This window comes from Saccopteryx leptura, chromosome 3, assembly GCF_036850995.1.
Source record: "Saccopteryx leptura isolate mSacLep1 chromosome 3, mSacLep1_pri_phased_curated, whole genome shotgun sequence".
Classification (NCBI taxonomy): Eukaryota; Metazoa; Chordata; class Mammalia; order Chiroptera; family Emballonuridae; genus Saccopteryx; species Saccopteryx leptura.
Window position 1 is genome coordinate 48601343 of NC_089505.1, and position 18253 is coordinate 48619595.

The 18253-nt window shown below is 44.0% G+C and overlaps 1 pseudogene; it reads left to right on the forward strand.

The window, feature by feature from the left end:
* Positions 1 to 11199: 11199 nt before the first annotated feature.
* LOC136398154 (enoyl-CoA delta isomerase 1, mitochondrial pseudogene) lies at positions 11200 to 12033 on the forward strand (annotated as a pseudogene).
* Positions 12034 to 18253: the final 6220 nt, after the last annotated feature.

Genomic DNA, 18253 nt, shown 5'->3' on the forward strand with positions numbered 1-18253 from the left:
GAGGGAACTGGAGTCCAGACTCAGCGCTTATTCAAAGGAAACACAGCAGTGCACAATCCAAGGTCCCTATTCATAGTAGGTGTGCACCAGGTTCAATATGGGCAAGTGAACATAGCAGTGCACAATGCAATGTGCCCACCCTCTGGGAACTTCCTTTCTTGAACCCCCGACCTGGCCATTGCTTTTACCCCCCACTTATACCCTGATAAATATCATCACTTTTAAGTGAAATATTTTCAGTGTCTAGGTCCTACATGGATAATAAGCATATGGAATTATCAATTATATTTTTGTTCATCTCCTCAACACTAAGTACAGTGACCCCTCCCAAAATATTGATAAATGCCGTAATAACATAGGCGTGTGGCACTGAACCAAATGACTGGTTTCCACTCAAAACAATTTCAATGAGCTTTCAGGGAAACATTTTCTTTGCTATTTTCTAGTTAGTATTTTTGCATCAATATTCCTGAGTGATAATGTCTGTAGTTCTCTTTGCACTGTCTTTATCTGACTTATATAGCAGTGCTAAACTCATTTTATAAAAGAAGTAGGAAGTTTTCCTTTCTCTTCTGTTTATAGAGCAAGTATCAGCATTTTTTTTTTTTTTTTGCTTTAATGGGTTGATAAAAAGTGATAGTAAATATTTAGGCTTTGCAGTCTATTGCAACTACTGAACTTTGCAAAAAGGAGCCATAGATAATAAGGAAACAAATGGGTGTGACCATGTTTGTATATTAAAACAAATGGCAGTGAGCCAGATTTGATCTGTGGGCCTTGGTTTCCTGGCACCTGCTCTGGGATAATTCATAGCAGGTAAAGACCACTGGTCTTTGAAGATTTGGTAGAAACGCCTCTGTACCTGGAAAAGATTCTGGTGTTTCCCCATTAACTAAGATCACAAGATGTTTCAGGTTATCTTGCATTTTCTCTGTCCCAGTTCTAGAATGATTCACTTCTCCAAGAAGGCAGAAAGAACCATACTGCTTTAAGTATAGAGGTTCTATAGTATGTTTTAATGTCTGGTGGAGATCATCCACCTTTGTAGTTTTACTTTTGTTCATGTTTTGTTACAGGCTCTTTGCTGACTCAGCCAACCACCGATAGAGAGAGAAGACTGACTAAGAGGGTATGTGACCCAGAGGCATATCTGCACATAGGGCCAGGGGCCAGGAAGAGGAAGCTCAGTCCAACAGATCAAATGTGGGAGGGAGCCAGTAGCTTGAGTGTAGCAATCTGATGGCCATGGGTCCTGACATGTCCCCAGTCTGGTCAAAGGGGTCCGTGTCTAGTAGCAGTGATATAAGGTGCTGGCAGCAGTGAATCCTACTGCAAAGGAAGTCCTGAGACTCACTCATGCTGGGTGACAGCAGGTAGCAAAGATCTGTTCCAGGCAGGTCTGTTGTCCCTACAGGGAAGGTTGGCCTGGCAATGACAAGGCGAAAGCCTATGTATAGAGGCTCAGGGTCCCCAACAGGAACCCTAGCAGAGGCGGTAAGAGAGATCCCATTGGCATAGCAGCTGGGACTCTGAGTAGGAAACTGAGAACCAAGAATAAGGCCCCAGATGAGTTACCAAACTTGGAGCTCAGGGCAGAGCTAGACAAGGACCAAGTGGGACTTAGGCTTAACTGCAAAAGGGCAAGCTGGAGCTCCTAACTCCTACCTGCTGAGTGCCCTGATTAGTTACAGAGGCTCCAAGTAGGGTTAATTACTTTGGTTTTGAATTAAGGAAGGAGAGTGACCTTGAAAATCATCAAGGGCAGACACAGGACTTTCTGTCTGGGGTCCGTCTCTAACCAAATGACCTTGCGTGGGACACTCTGCCTTTCTGGCCTACCAAGGGAAGTGAGTGAGATTATGTCTAAGGCTCCTTCCAGTTCTAAGAGTTGACTTAATTAACCTAATTAAGAGCAATGGGGACTTAAGTTTCACCAGTATTTCCTGTGTCTCATACACACTGCCAGAAGCTTTACGTATATTAAACAGAAGAAAACTAATGTGTTTTGTTACCAGTGGTGTCTTGGCAAATATTTAACAACCAGCTCTCTTGGGGGGGGAAGAACAGAGTAAAAAAGCCTGATTTGTAGCATTTGTCAATATCTGTGGTACAAATACTCCACCATGGTTTCAAGTTACCTCCATGTAACACTGAGTGCAGAGCTGGGAGGAAATGTGCCCTTGGACAGGTCCCATCATGTAATATTTCCATCCTACAACTACGACAGATGTGAATAGCCTCAGAGCATCACTGATCAGAAAGTGATGTTTTGAGTATATACTACATTTGTTTCTATATTATTTATGTAATTGTAAGTATATGTAGTTTTTAATAATGCCTGTGTTTGACAACCAGCTCTGAAAGTTTCTGATAATTTATCAATAAGTTCTTGAGAGCTGGTATGGGCCACCTGCAACACTCTACTGATCATTACTCATTGCCTACCAGGTGCTATGATCATCATTTGAGATACACTGTTTCATTAATCCTCACTGTGACCTTCTGAAACAGTTATTGTACTGATGAATGAAAGGACCCTGGAAAGATTAAATAACTTGCCCCGCATCACATAGCTACACTATGGTTGTGTGACTCCAGCCTCCAAATCCCTAAATTCTATTACACCACACTGTCACTCATATTGCAAAACTTTAAACTGTTTCATCTTTGAAACTAGATTGTGTTCTGTTTAAGCTGAGGTCCTCTGAATTCAGCAAGTTTGTAAACAATTATGTTTGTTTGAGGTCATTGTCCTTGAGTCAGTTTGGTTCCAGAAAGTGCCGTTAGGTTGGGTATGAAACCAGCTCTAGGCAGCCCTTGACCTGCATAGTGTTCCAGAGGAGAATGATCAATAACTGGTTACCTGGTAGGAAGTCTTCCATCAGAAACACTGAGACTCACTTCAAGCTCCCCTCTCATTTTCCTTTCTTTTTCCTAAATTAATTTCAAATCAACAAAACTAATTCCTTCTTAGTCAAGTCAGTGTTTTGCACAACAAATCTAATGGTGAATATCTAATAACATTTTAACCACTGTTTTGAACAAAGATAGAGACAGAGAAGGATAGACACACAGACAGTAGACAGATAGACAGGAAGGGAGAGAGATGAGAAGTATCAACTCATAGCTGTGGCATTTTAGTTGTTCATTGACTGCTGCTCATATGTGCCTTGACCAGGGGACTCCAGCCAGCCAGTAACCCCTTGCTCAAGCCAGCAATGTTGGGCCTAAGCCAGCAACCTTGTGCTTCAAGCCAGTGACCATGGGGTCATGTCCATGATCCCATGCTCAAGCTGGTGACCACACACTCAAGCTGGTGAGTCCATGTTTAAGCCAATTGAGCCCATGCTCATGCCAGCGAACGTGGGGCTTTGAACCTGGTCCTCAGCATCCTAGGTTGATGCTCTATCCACCTGGTCAGTCTAACAACACTATATGATGGTGTTTTTAATATGGTATTCCTATAAAGTTACAAAAGAAGCCTCTAGGAACTAAATATTTTTTTAGTTAATAAGAAATTATCCCTAAAATAGAAAAGCTTATAGAATGTACTTTATAATTTTTAAAAGTAAGTGGACACTTACTAGGGAATATTTAAACCTCTATACAATCTGCCTAGAGGATAAAAGACAATTTTTCACAATCATGAGTGACCCACCTTACCAGGAGAAAGACACCAGAATTGACTACATTGAATGACAACACATTTTATTTCAAATACTGGCATTTCTATGAGAAGTCATTTTATCTATCACTGGTTGGTTAAGTTATTCTTATATGCCTTTACTGTAGATATTTTAGGTCTTGGAAAGAACATAATATATTACTTTTAATCGGAGCTTCAATTCACAATGTTATTTTTCCCTTTCCGTTTGCTTCAGGGACCACACAGGATGCTCTGAAGAACTGTGTGCAGCCCGGGAGATTGATCTGATATCACACGTGTTCGCTTATATTTTCACTGTTCCTGCCTTTCTCTCCCCTCTTTCAGTTATACTCCTTCTTTGTTCTTGCCCTGATTCTTTCATCCCCTTCCTCTTCTTCTTCAAATCTCTACTGGCATTCAGTAAAGGAGTGGATGGAAGAAGAGAAAGGAAAGTGAGTATGCGCCCAAGGCTTGGTACCACATGTCACAACATACATCATAGGAGCCCAGGAACTGAGTGACTGAACAAATAGAGATGGCATGTTGTACAAGAGCCAGGGAACTGTTATTCTGTACCCATCTTATTCACAACGTACAACGTATATACGAAGTTTTTTGGCACTGAAGTAGAGGATACAGTGAAGGGATGAAGTGATGAAAAGACAAAATAGAATAACAGAGCAGATTGGGAAAAGAGCATCTAAACACCCTATGCTTCTCTTTCATTTTCAGTGTTAAATCAGAGGTTCGAATAATTTGGATGTGTCTAGGTAAAACAATTCTATACTGGTATATACCATTGGGAAGGGTGTAAGATTTACTGAATCAGGGCATAAACAAAGACAAAGGAAACTGATGATGGATGATGAAAGGAAATCTTTAATTTTACTTAATGTACTTGTTTACTTTAAAAGGTTCACAAAGAAATATTTAGTAATTTAAAGATGAGGTTTAGGAATGATTGCCCAAGGAACGGTTCCTGTACAATGCTGAGGGGACTGGTCATCATTAAGCATCTTAATAATTCTTCTTCCTGCTCAGTAATAATACTAATAATTTAAAATAATAATCACTAACATTGACTGGGTGCTTATTATATGACAAGGACTATTCTAAAGACTGCATACACAATTCAATTATTTCTCCCAACAACTCTATACAGTAGAAACTATTATTATCTTAAGTTTATAGTAAATTGAAGTACAATGAGTTTAATAATTTATCCAGTCTGACCAGGTGATGGGGCAGTGGATAGAGCATCGGACTGGGACACAGAAAGCCCAGGTTCAAAACCCCGAGGTCACCGGTGTGAGCATGGGCTCACAAGCTTGAGCATGGGGTTGCTGGCTTGAGCATGGGACCATAGACATGACTCCATGGTCTCTGGCTTGGGCCCAAGGTCACTGGCTTGAGCAAGGGGACACTCTCTCTTCTGTAGCCCCCCAGTCAAGGCACATAGGAGAAAGCAATCAATGAACAACTAAGGTGCTACAATGAAGAACTGATGCATCTCATCTCTCTCCCTTCCTATCTGTTCCTATCTGTCTTCTCTCTGTGTCACAAAAAATAAATAATAATAATTTATCCAATAGCTATTTATTATTCTAAAGATAAACTCCAGATTTTTTAAGCTTCCAATCAAGGCTCTCCATGATCTGACTCCAAACATTTTTTTCAAAATTAGACCTCATTCCCAACTGACAACCATAGTACTGAGAAGGACCTGCCACACTTTCTGCTTCTTAACTGTGAACCTTCTTTCCACCTCTGTTCCCATACAAGACGCCCTATTCCTTGCCCTTTGCCCACTGGATCCTCCCATCATACAAAACTCTGCTCTTGTGTTAACTCTTGCATGGAGACATCTCTGACAATTCTCATCCAATGACTTTCATAACACATTCTTTTATTTTTTTTTGACAGAGATAGAGAGAGGGACAGATAGGAACAGAGAGACAGGAAGGGAGAGAGATGAGAAACATCAATTCTTTGTTGTGGCACCTTAGTTGTTCACTGATTTCTCATATGTGCCTTGAACCCTGGGGGGGGGGGGGGCGCAGGGAACGACACGCTACAGCACAGCAAATGACCCCTTGTTCAAGCCAGCTACCTTGGCTTCAAGCCAGCAACTTTTGAGCTCAAGCCAGCGACCATGGGGTCATGTCTGTGATCTCACAATCAAGGCAGTGACCCCGCACTCAAGCCAGATGAGCCCATGCTCAAGCCAGCTATCGACCTCAGGGTTTCAAACCTGAGTCCTCCGCATCCCAGTCCAACACTCTATTCACTGCGCCACCACCTGGTCAGGCTCACAACTCACTCTTGCCAACACTCCCTTATATCTTCTCCTTACTTATTATCTTATATTATCATATAAGTATCCATATTGAAGACTTTGTTTCTCCAACTAGAATGCTAACTTGGTATACAAACCATGTCTCTACAATGCCTAGCACAGCTCTGAGTACATAAATATCTTCAATACCGTTTCTGTTGAATTCGTGTATCCTATAGCTTATGTAGAACTTATTCTTTTCATTAGAAATTCACTCTGGCCCTGGCCGGTTGGCTCAGTGGTAGAGCGTCGGCTTGGCATGCAGGAGTCCCGGGTTCGAATCCTGGCCAGGGCACACAGGAGAAGCACCCATCTGCTTCTCCACCCCTCCCCCTCTGCTTCCTCTCTGTCTCTCTCTCTTCCCCTCCTGCAGCCAAGGCTCCATTGGAGCAAACTTGGCCCCGGCGCTGAGGATGGCTCCATGGCCTCTGCCTCAGGCGCTAGAATGGCCCTGGTTGCAACAGAGCAATGTCCCAGATGGGCAGAGCATCGCCCCCTGGTGGGCATTCCAGGTGGATCCTGGTCGGGCGCATGCAGGAGTCTGTCTGACTGCCTCCCCGTTTCCAACTTCAGAAAAATAAAAAAAATTAAAAAAAAAATCTTAAAAAAAAAAGAAACTCGCTCTGTTCTTGGACCCATACCTCACACATCTTTGGCATGAAAAATGTTCACATGCCTCAAGATTGCATCCATTCTGTCAAAAATAATCGACAAGCTGTATTTATTAATCAAGATATTTGCTGCCCCAAACTCCTATATATATATTTTTTGCTTTATTTTCATATGCTATAAAAAATAAAACATGAGAAAAAAGGTTCTACTTTAAACAAACTGATTAAGATAACTTTGGGAATACTCACAGCTTAGTGAAGTAACAAGAAATGAAATGATTTTTCTTTTAATAATGTACAGAGGTAAGTCAGGTGTAAGAGAAGTGAAGAGCTGCACTCTACTGGGTTATTTTTAATAACTTCAGAGATTCTTAGAGAAGGAAAAGTTATAAAAGTTAAAATAGGAGGAAAAAAGGATTTTTAAATGGCAGCTGAATTTGGAAGTTGGAAAGGCTTTTCAGGACAGTAATTCACAGCCTTTGTAACATGTTTAAATGAGGTGGAAACTGACAAAACTGAATTGTTTTGGAAAACTTGCCCAAAGCAGACGAAGAGCAGATGGGACAATGATGACAGTGAACACATCGCATGCTACTTAACTCCAGTTTGGAGATAGACTATTAGGCTAAAGATGAGAAAGAAAAAACAAACAAACCACATTTAACTCAAAATGAAAGAAATAAACAAGCTAGCTATATACTCTCCTGTGCTCAGCCTGATTTTATTTCAAATGGCTCTTTGGAGGATCAAAGTATATCAGCTACTGCAAGTGGATAGAGGAAAGTGTCTTGCATCCCTCACAAGGCTCATTTGCTCATAAAACAAGAGAATGAACAAGACTGAAGCATCAACATCCACTAGTCGCATTGTCAAAATTAGTGTTAACTCATTTTAAAAAGTCCTGATTGGCCAAATTCTTAGCACAACATTTAAACACCAAGGTGATTTAATTGGAGTAGCATCAGTCAAGCATTCAGGAGAAATTCTTAAGGAACTGAAACTAGGTAACAGTAATAAAGGCCCAGGGATGCTCTAGATTCAGAAAAAGTGTAGACTAGTTGCTTTAGCTTCTGTCCTAAGGAAAGTATTAGGCTTTATTTTTAGAAACCAATCGGGAATACTAATGGACAGAGCTCCTCTTCATTAAGGGGAACTAGACTGGCTGCAGGGAAATATGGCTGCTCTTGCTAGCAGAGGTAATAAGAGATGTCATTTGAAGATATTAGAGCTGAGGAGGACAAAAAGGAAAATTCAACCTCATAATTAGATTGCCACAAAGCATATGAGAGCATTTCACACTCAGGGTAAAAGGTATAAAAGGCCAAGTCAGGAAAATGCCACTAATGACACTCCCAGCACTCAGTGTTAATACCCGGTTGCAAGACAGAAAGATTCTGTAACCTGAGATGTTTAAAGGTTTGGATTGGTAGAACCCTGTATGTAAAATTGTTATGTACCAAGGAGCTGTTGTGATTAAACATAAAAAATAGATTACAACTTGCCTAAAAGCATGTTCTAATATGATAGACAAACTGATATTAAAAACCATGACTGAGTAATGAAAATTCAATCCAACACAAAACTTGTTAATTCAGGGCTATATCTCAACTGTACTGCCTTCTGGAGATGGTGTAAGAAGATAAAAGAGCATAGATAGATACTTCTGAGCCAAAATAAATAATCTGTATTTTCCCGCACAGATTCTCACTCAAATAATATACACTGGGCTTTGAACAGCACATCTGGTCCACTGGGTCCAAAGTTTTATTGATCATAGAAATGTTCCCAGGAAGTTGGATTAATGACCATTTTTCAATGTGCTGATTCTCCATTTTGGTGTCATATTATTCAGGTACACAGGTTACTCGTTAAGGAAGTCAGGTCTTTCATGAGCACATTAACACTTCATTTCCTAGATTTTGAAGCAGTACATACTGCTCACCATCATCATGCATTTATTGAGACAAAACCAACCTGCATAAGCATGTATATAAAATAACAAAGTGGCATAATGTACAAATATAAATAGCAAATATCACAGAAAGAGTTAACAGTGGTCTAGAAAAATCAAGAAAGAATTCACAGAGAATGTAGGCAAAAAAAGGCATTTGAGGCCCTGGCCGGTTGGCTCAGTGGTAGAGCGTCAGCCTGGCGTGCAGAAGTCCCAGGTTCGATTCCCGGCCACGGCAAACAGGAGAAGCACCCGTCTGCTTCTCCACCCCTCCCCCTCTCCTTCCTCTCTGTCTCTTTCTTTTGTCTCTCTCTTCCCCTCCCGCAGCCGAGGCTCCACTGGAGCAAAGATGGCCCGGGCGCTGGGGATGGCTCCTCGACCTCTGCCCCAGGCGCTAGAGTGGCTCTGGTCGCAACAGAGCAATGCCCCGGAGGGGCAGAGCATCGCCCCCTGGTGGGCAGAGCGTCGCCCCCTGGTGGGCGTGCTGGGTGGATCCCGGTCGGGTGCATGCGGCAGTCTGTCTGACTGTCTCTCCCCGTTTCCGGCTTCAGAAAAATACAGAAAAAAAAAAGGCATTTGAAAGGACTGAAAGGATCCGATAAATAAAGAAGAAGGAGATAGAAATCCAGGGCAAGGAAAATGTGTCAACAAAAATCTAGAGGTGGCAATTCACCTGGCTTGTCTAATAAAAACACAATGCTGTATTCTTGTAGCAACAAACATAATGAAAAAATAAAGCTGGGAAGGTAATTAAGAGAAAAATGATAGTTTCTTGCATGTCAGGTTTAGCAATTTGTACTTTATTCTATAAATAAATGAACTGATGATTAAGAAAATTTGAGGGGCTATCTGTGAATAAGATGGGTCAAACAATGAATGTGAAGAAATCAGTAAGATGACTATTCCAATTATCCAAGCTAATCAAACCAAATTCATACACGAGTGGTTCAAGGGCCCATTCTAACCCACAGCAGATTTTATTTTCCTACATACTTTTTTAATTGAGATATAATTGGCATACAACATTGCATAAGTTTCATGTGGACCATGTGTTGATTTAAAACATTTATATGATTGCTACCATAGTGTCAGTTATCACACAATTATTTTTGTGAGAACACTGATGAGTCTTTTAGCAAGTCTGAAGTATATAATGCAGTATTGTTGACTAGAATCACTCTGCAGATCTCCAGAACTTATTCATCTTCTAGTTGCAATTTGCACACTTTGACCAAAATGTCCCCATTTCCCACCCCGCACCCACCCTTGGAAACCACCATTCTACTCTGTTTCTACAGTTCAGCTCTTTTAGATTCCACATATGAGTCATATCATACAGTTTTTTGTCTTTCTATGACTTATCTCACTTTGCACAATGCCCTCAAAGTCCCTTCATGTCACTGCAAATGCCTACATAGTTTAAAAACTCAAAATAAGTTGCCCACAGTTAAGATGGAACAATTTCCCATTAAAACCTAAATTTCCAACTTCTCCAGAAAGGGCGTTTCAAGACAGTCATCATCCCTAGGGCCTACACACTGAGTCTGGGGAACCCACCCCACTTCCTATCGAATATCCAAGTAAAACCCAATCCCACATTAAATATAAGATATACCTAACTGTCTAGAAGTTGATTTACATTATCTAAATTGACATTTTAGGTTTCATGAATGTTTAACTAAAATGTTTATTTTTAATGATTTTTTTAAGATTTTATTTATTCTTTATAGAGAGGAGAGAGAGAGAGAGAGAAAGAGAGAGAGAGAGAGAAGGGGGGAGGAGCAGGAAGCATCAACTCCCATATGTGCCTTGACCAGGCAAGTCCAGGGTTTTGAACCGGCAACCTCAGCGTTTCCAGGTTGATGCTTTATCCACTGCGCCACCACAGGTCAAGCTAATTGAAATGTTTATTAACTTGAATTTGCAGTTCTGTTTTCAAAGTAAAAAACACTTTCTAAGTTACAATACTACTTCAAACTTGAGAAGTTATAGACTGCAGGCATCAAGCTTATGGTGCCTAACAAATAAAATAATGCTCATCTCCTAAAAACTGATAACAGCACTGGGACCCTATTGGTGCAGAACCAACATCCCTGTCCATGGGGCTTGTGCTCCACACATCGCTGCAGACACCACTGACTGTGTCACCTGCCCGGGACCCTGGCAGCCATTACATTCGGGACCTGCTGTAGGTTCCTACTACTTAGAATGTGGTCTGCACACCCACAACATTCATACCAGCGGGGAGCTGAATGGAAATGCAGAATTTCAGACCCGACTGTTGACATGCAATTTAACATTTTAATAACACGTGAATGTTAAAGTTGGACAACAATGTTTTGATCGATGCGTGGTCCCCAACCAGCATCATTAGCATCACTGGGGAAACATAAATTCTCAAGTCCCACTCAAGATCTACTGAATTTAAAATTCTGGGATGGGGCCCCAGAAATCTGTGCATTAAAAAGCCCTGCAGATGAAGCTGATAAACACTAATATCTGAGAGCCATTGGTTTAGATGATGGTTTCCTAAACCAGGATAGTAATGGTGGGAAAGAAAATACAGAGTTGGATATATGAATTACTGGACAGATCAGTAGTATTTAGTGACTGGTGCTGAGAGATGGAGAACAAGAAAATTCAAAGTCCTGTCAAGATGGCGCTGATTGTGGAAATGTGCATTCCGGCAACACACTGTTCAGCCTGTGGCTGGGCTTGGCTGTTGGCAGCTGGCTGTGGCCTCCACGCAAGATGCTTCGGTAGCCAGTGGGTGCTGGTGGAGCCCAACTGAGCCACAGAGATCGCTGTGATGAAGTTCAGCACCCTCCCAGTGAACAGCCGCAGCCTAGAGTTGCTGACCGGCTTTGTCATCAGCCTGGAGAAACTAGAGAATGACAAGACCTTCTGAGGCATCATCATATCCTCAAACTGCCCGGGGTATTCGTGGGCAGCCTGGACCTGATGGAAAACTCAGGAGGAACCCAGCGCACTATGCTGAGTCCTGGAAGGCTGTTCAGGAGATCTGGTTGCAGCTCTACCTGGTGGCTGCCATCAGTGAAGCCTGCCCTGCTAGAAGCTGCCTAATCTCCCTCTCCTGTGACTACTAAGTCCTGGCTGACAGCCCCAAATGTATCATTGTGCTGAATGAGACCCAGGTGGGCATTGTTGCCTCCTTCTGGTTCAAAGACACCACTGTGAGTAGCGTTGGGCACGTGCCTCAGAGCTTGCTCTGCCACTGGGCTCTCTTCCCCCTGCCCTTGCAGAGGCCCTCCAGGTGGGCGTGCTGGACAAGCTGGTGCCGGAGGGCCAGGTGCAGAGCACTGCACTCTCAGAGATGGCTCAGTGGATGACTATTCCAGACCACACTGGACAGCTGACCAAGAACATGATGCGAAAGCCCACAGCAGACCTCTTGGTGAAACAGCGTGACGTGGACAGCCAGAACTTTATCAGCTTTCCTTCCAGAGACTCCATCCAGAAGTCCCTGTAGATGTACTTAGAAAAGTCAAACAAAAGAAAGGCTAACAGCCTTGACCAGATGGCTCAGTGAACAAAATGTTCTCCCAGTGCACCAAGGTTGCTGGTTCAACCTCTGGTCAGGGCACATACGAAAAGCAACTAACAATTGCACAACTAAGTGGAGTGACGAGCTGATGGTCTGGCTCTCTCTCTGCCTTCCTTCCCCTCTCTCTTTCTCTCTCTCTTTCAAATCAATGGGGGAAGAGAAAAAGGAAGGCTAACAGCTTGGCTGCCCACGCAGGATTTCATCATAAGCACCTTTCTTGGGGCCCTCTGATCCCAAGGGGTTTTAAACAAGGTATTTTTCCAATTTAAAAGTCATTTCAGCTCTTTTTTTTTTCTTTCTGATCTTCCCAGAGGCTCTGTTCCCTGTAGCCAGGGTCCCAGGGCCCGCGCCATCACACAAGTACCTTTTATGCTTAGCAGGTGGGGCAGGTCTGGATTTAGGAATTGTGAACTGGCAGGTGGACTCATTCTGGACCTTGGCAGTGTCACTGCTGAGTGTCTCCTTTCCCAAAGAATTATGAATAAAGTCCTCAGGTTATTCTATTTTTTAAAAAGGGGGGAGACTCAAGGATGACAAAAAATCATTTGAAGCCATTTATTTTTTGTTGTGCACAAGATGGGAAATTTTATTAGCCAGAGTATCTCCATGAAGAATTTCTTACTATGAAACAGGAGGTAGAGTGAGAGAAGGCATGTCCGGGGGATGATGCTGGGTTTCAGTGAAAGAAGGGAGTGTGTGCGGGAGAGCAGAGAACTGCCTGCCAGGAGCACCCGCATTCCAGGAGCTGTGGCGGAACTACCAGCACAGGCCAAAACTTGTCAGCAAGAAAGGAGGAGGGGCCCTGGCTGGTTGGCTCAGTGGTAGAGCGTCGGCCTGGCATGCAGGAGTCCCGGGTTCGAATCCCGGCCAGGTTACACAGGAGAAGCGCCCATCTGCTTCTCCACCCCTCCCCCTCTCCTTCCTCTCTGTCTCTCTCTTCCCCTCCCGCAGCCAACGCGCCATTGGAGCAAAGATGGCCCGGGTGCTGGGGATGGCTCCATGGCCTCTGCCTCAGGCGCTAGAATGGCTCTGGTTGCAACAGAGCGACGCCCCTGGTGGGGTGCCGGGTGGATCCAGTCAGCATGCGGGAGTCTGTATGACTGCCTCCCCGTTTCCAACTTCAGAAAAATAAGGAGGGGCAGGAGGAATCGCAAGTGTGGAAGTCCCAGAGAGATGAAAAGTGAGAGTCAGGAAAGGGGAAGCAATGGAAATATGGAGAAAAAACAAGTGGGAGAGAAGATTATGAAGATGTTAGCTATGCATCAGCCCTCTCTCCTCACCCTACGCCTTCTGTACTTTCATCAGAGCACTTAGTAGGGAAATAAAATTTAGTCATTATAATTTGTTTTAAATGCTCGCCTATGTTTCTTCAAGTGTGCCACACAGGTCACATGGACCCCTGAACCAATTTGACTCACAAAGAGATATTTAAATGATGCATTTCATTTAAGTGGGAAAATCAGAAAGAAAAAAGGAATAGAATGAATGATTGTATACATGTTGAATTTGAGGTCTAGGCAGAAAAATCCATCAAGGTATACCAAAAGCCATCATGGACATAAAACTGGAGCTTGAAAGAGATTGGGCCTAGAGAATAAATTTTATAGTCATTTACACAAAAGTAACCACTGGAGTTATTAAAAACAAGCCTTGGAGAACATGAGCAGACTGGAAGAAATAGAAGAGACGATGAAAGGGAGAAAAATGCAAATGAAACAATAATCTTTTAGGGTTTGAAAATCAGAAGAATAACAAGTGTTAAGCAAGCCCACCCCTGGGCCCAGACTAGCTAGGCTATTTCATATTTACTAGTTTATTTAACCCATACAACAACCCTTCAAGATGGATAATTATGCCATTTGACAGATAATAATACCAAAATACAGAGATTTCCTGATTAGACTTCCAATGCCACATAGTGAAGTGATGAATCTAGCAGTGTTTTTCACTGGGGATTTTTGCCACAGGACATTTGGCAGTGCATGAAAATCTTTTTAGTTGTTACAGCCCAGGGTGGGGCTGGGGAGAAGGAAGTAGAAGAAATCGGAGTGGAACTGTTCCTTGAAACTAGTGGAATGCGGCTTAACATCCCACAATGCACAGGACAGAGAATAGATGTCCTTCCCACACAACAGTGAATTATCTGGCCCCAAACATCAACAGCACTGAGGTTGAAAACCATATTTATTATAGCATATAGTCTTTCAAATGTGGTGCCTAATCTTTCTACATCAACAGTCTATCCAAATCTCAACCAGGTTGCTCCACTCCACTACGACCAGTGTTAGCCTAAGGGAGTCTTGAGAAAAGTTTCTAGAATATGTGTTTTGTAGAGTGTACAGGACTGAATCAGAAACTCTGAAAGCAAGGCCCAGCTATCTGTGTTTTTTAAAGTCTTCATAAAGTTTGAGAATCAGTAATTTTTTTTATATAGAAATCTGATGAGTTTGGTAATTTGAGCCATCACTTGTCTGTTACGAGTGTACCATTTGAGAATGTGCAGGAGCTGAGGGCAGAGAGTCCTGTTACACAAAATGGCCCAGTGCTGAAAGGAAAGACTATTGAAAAAAAATGATTCTTAAGATAAGATTAAAAAGTATTTGCCCTGCAGACAAGTTGCAGGTATGCCTTCCAGTCAAGGATGCCAAATGTCCAAAAACAAGGAGACCTGCATCAGCATGGCTTATGTTAACATCAAGCTTGACTGCGGGGGGGGGGGGGGGGGGGGGGGGGGGGGGGGGGCGGCAGGGGGATTGCCAGGGGAGGGCTCAGGGTAAAAGGCAGGAATGAGGAGTAAATGAGGCTGTGTAAACTGGAAGCAATTTGTAGAAGTAACTAAGGAGGTGAGGAAGAGGTACATAGTTTCAAGCACTGAAATATATTAATTAGGTATGTGTTTTAAAAATATGAGCCTAGCAGCTATTTGGAGGGTAGAGTAGGATAAGAAGTGAGCAAAGAGCTGGGAGAACACTTATATATCCATTTCATTAGTGGTTTCCAAAGGGGAAAGATTGTGCCATAGGAGTGAGTGGTGTAAACAGATCCATATCAGTATAGAAAGGAAATCTCAGAACTTCTGGTAATATGTCTTTGTTGTATCATCATCTAAAAATAAATAAATAAATAACAAGGCTTAATAGCATAATGCAAAGAACATCACCTTGTCCATGTGCCCGAGTGCCACATGCCTCTTATTTTGACAGGGGAGTAAAGAGACTTCCACAACGTGGAAGAGTTGGCAGAGCACTCCTCATCTTTAATACTTTAGACTTCATAGGTCAGATAACATGCACCCAGTTAAGTAAGTGGGTTTATGGTTTATATTATCTAATTTAAACTAAACTAGCCCTCAAAAAATAAACACATGCTTTTTAAAAGATTCCTGCAAGAGACATTAAATTATCAATAATACGAATAATTCAAGCACAAGGAAATGGCAGAACTCGAGCATCTCCTCCTCCTACCTAGCCCCAACTCTTCCTCAACTGCACTGTGAGCTAAAAACAATGGCCACACAAATCTGATGAGAACTTGGCCAATAGTCTGAATTATCTAAAACTTCACTTGAAATATTGCTTTATATCAAGGAAGAAAAATCTTGCTCCAAGTATATGTTGTGCTTTGAGATGTCATCAAAAGTAGTAAAACCTTTCAGCAATGAGAATGAAAATATACATAGTTACTCATAATACAAATACATTTTCAGAAACTTCACATTGAGCAAAAGAGGCCAGACACAAGGAGGATATGCTATTTGAATGCATTTACATGAAGTTCAAAACGGGTAAAACTCATCTGCGGTGTCAGAAGTCAGGCTGGTGGTTACTCTGGGAAGTAGGGGGAGAGATGTGGTTACCAGGAGAGAGAGCAAGAGGAGTTCCTCAGGTACTGGTGATGTTCTATTTTAAATCATACAGTTCACCGCTATGTTCACTTTCAAGATGGACATTACAGTTTGTCCTCTTTTCTCCATGTATGCTACCATTAAATAAAAAGTTTATTTACAATAATTTCCAAAAATATGCTTAGTAATAAAGCAACAAGTATATTGACAAGTTTCTATAATTTGTGAGAAAATTACTTTTGTACTGTTAATAAACATAACTTTTAAAAAATTGTTTCGTTCCTCTTTATCTCATCTAAAATTTATATTTATTATGTCTAAAACAGACAAATAGTGCATGAATTTAATTTCTCAAATATAAAAAATAATATCCAGGGAGTTTTAACTCATGAGTTTAGTGATGGGAATATGCCATAAAAAATAATCTTGTCAGTCCAAGCAAAGTCTGATAAGGGTCTAAACTCCATCAGAGTACTGGGGGTGAGCAGACGGAAGGGAGAGGAGAGGATGGAGAGGAGAGGATGGAGAGGAGGAGATGGAGAGGAGGGGATGGAGAAGAGGGGATGGAGAGGAGAGGATGGAGAGGAGGGGATGGAGAGGAGGGGATGGAGAGGAGGGGATGGAGAGGAGGGGATGAAGAGGAGGGGATGGAGAGGAGGGGATGGAGAAGAGGGGATGGAGAGGAGGGGATGGAGAGGAGGGGATGGAGAGGAGGGGATGGAGAGGAGGGGATGGAGAGGAGGGGATGGAGAGGAGGGGGTGGAGAGGAGGGGATGGAGAGGAGGGGATGGAGAGGAGAGGATGGAGAAGAGGGGATGGAGAGGAGGGGATGGAGAGGAGGGGATGGAGAGGAGAGGATGGAGAAGAGGAGATGGAGAGGAGAGGATGGAGAGGAGGGGATGGAGAAGAGGGGATGGAGAGGAGGGGATGGAGAGGAGAGGATGGAGAGGAGGGGATGGAGAGGAGGGGATGGAGAGGAGGGGATGGAGAAGAGGGGATGGAGAGGAGGGGATGGAGAGGAGGGGATGGAGAGGAGGGGATGGAGAGGAGGGGATGGAGAGGAGGGGGTGGAGAGGAGGGGGTGGAGAGGAGGGGATGGAGAGGAGAGGATGGAGAAGAGGGGATGGAGAGGAGGGGATGGAGAGGAGGGGATGGAGAGGAGGGGATGGGGAGGAGGGGATAAAGAAGAGGGGATGGAGAGGAGGGGATGGAGAGGAGAGGATGGAGAGGAGGGGATGGAGAGGAGGGGATGGAGAAGAGGGGATGGAGAGGAGGGGATGGAGAGGAGGGGATGGAGAGGAGGGGGTGGAGAGGAGAGGATGGAGAAGAGGGGATGGAGAGGAGGGGATGGAGAGGAGGGGATGGAGAGGAGAGGATGGAGAAGAGGAGATGGAGAGGAGAGGATGGAGAGGAGGGGATGGAGAAGAGGGGATGGAGAGGAGGGGATGGAGAGGAGGGGATGGAGAGGAGGGGATGGAGAAGAGGGGATGGAGAGGAGGGGATGGAGAGGAGGGGATGGAGAGGAGGGGATGGAGAGGAGGGGATGGAGAGGAGGGGATGGAGAGGAGGGGGTGGAGAGGAGGGGATGGAGAGGAGGGGATGGAGAGGAGAGGATGGAGAAGAGGGGATGGAGAGGAGGGGATGGAGAGGAGGGGATGGAGAGGAGGGGATGGAGAAGAGGGGATGGAGAGGAGGGGATGGAGAGGAGGGATGGAGAGGAGAGGATGGAGAGGAGGGGATGGAGAGGAGGGGATGGAGAGGAGGGGATGGAGAGGAGGGGATGGAGAAGAGGGGATGGAGAAGAGGGGATGGAGAGGAGGGGATGGAGAGGAGGGGATGGAGAGGAGGGGATGGAGAGGAGGGGATGGAGAGGAGGGGATGGAGAGGAGGGGATGGAGAAGAGGGGATGGAGAGGAGGGGATGGAGAGGAGGGGATGGAGAGGAGGGGATGGAGAGGAGGGGATGGAGAGGAGGGGATGGAGAGGAGGGGATGGAGAGGAGGGGATGGAGAGGAGGGGATGGAGAAGAGGGGATGGAGAGGAGGGGATGGAGAGGAGAGGATGGAGAGGAGGGGATGGAGAGGAGGGGATGGAGAGGAGGGGATGGAGAGGAGGGGATGGAGAGGAGAGGATGGAGAGGAGGGGATGGAGAGGAGGGGATGGAGAGGAGGGGATGGAGAGGAGGGGATGGAGGGGAGAGGATGGAGAGGAGGGGATGGAGAGGAGGGGATGGAGAGGAGGGGATGGAGAGGAGGGGATGGAGAAGAGGGGATGGAGAGGAGGGGATGGAGAGGAGGGGATG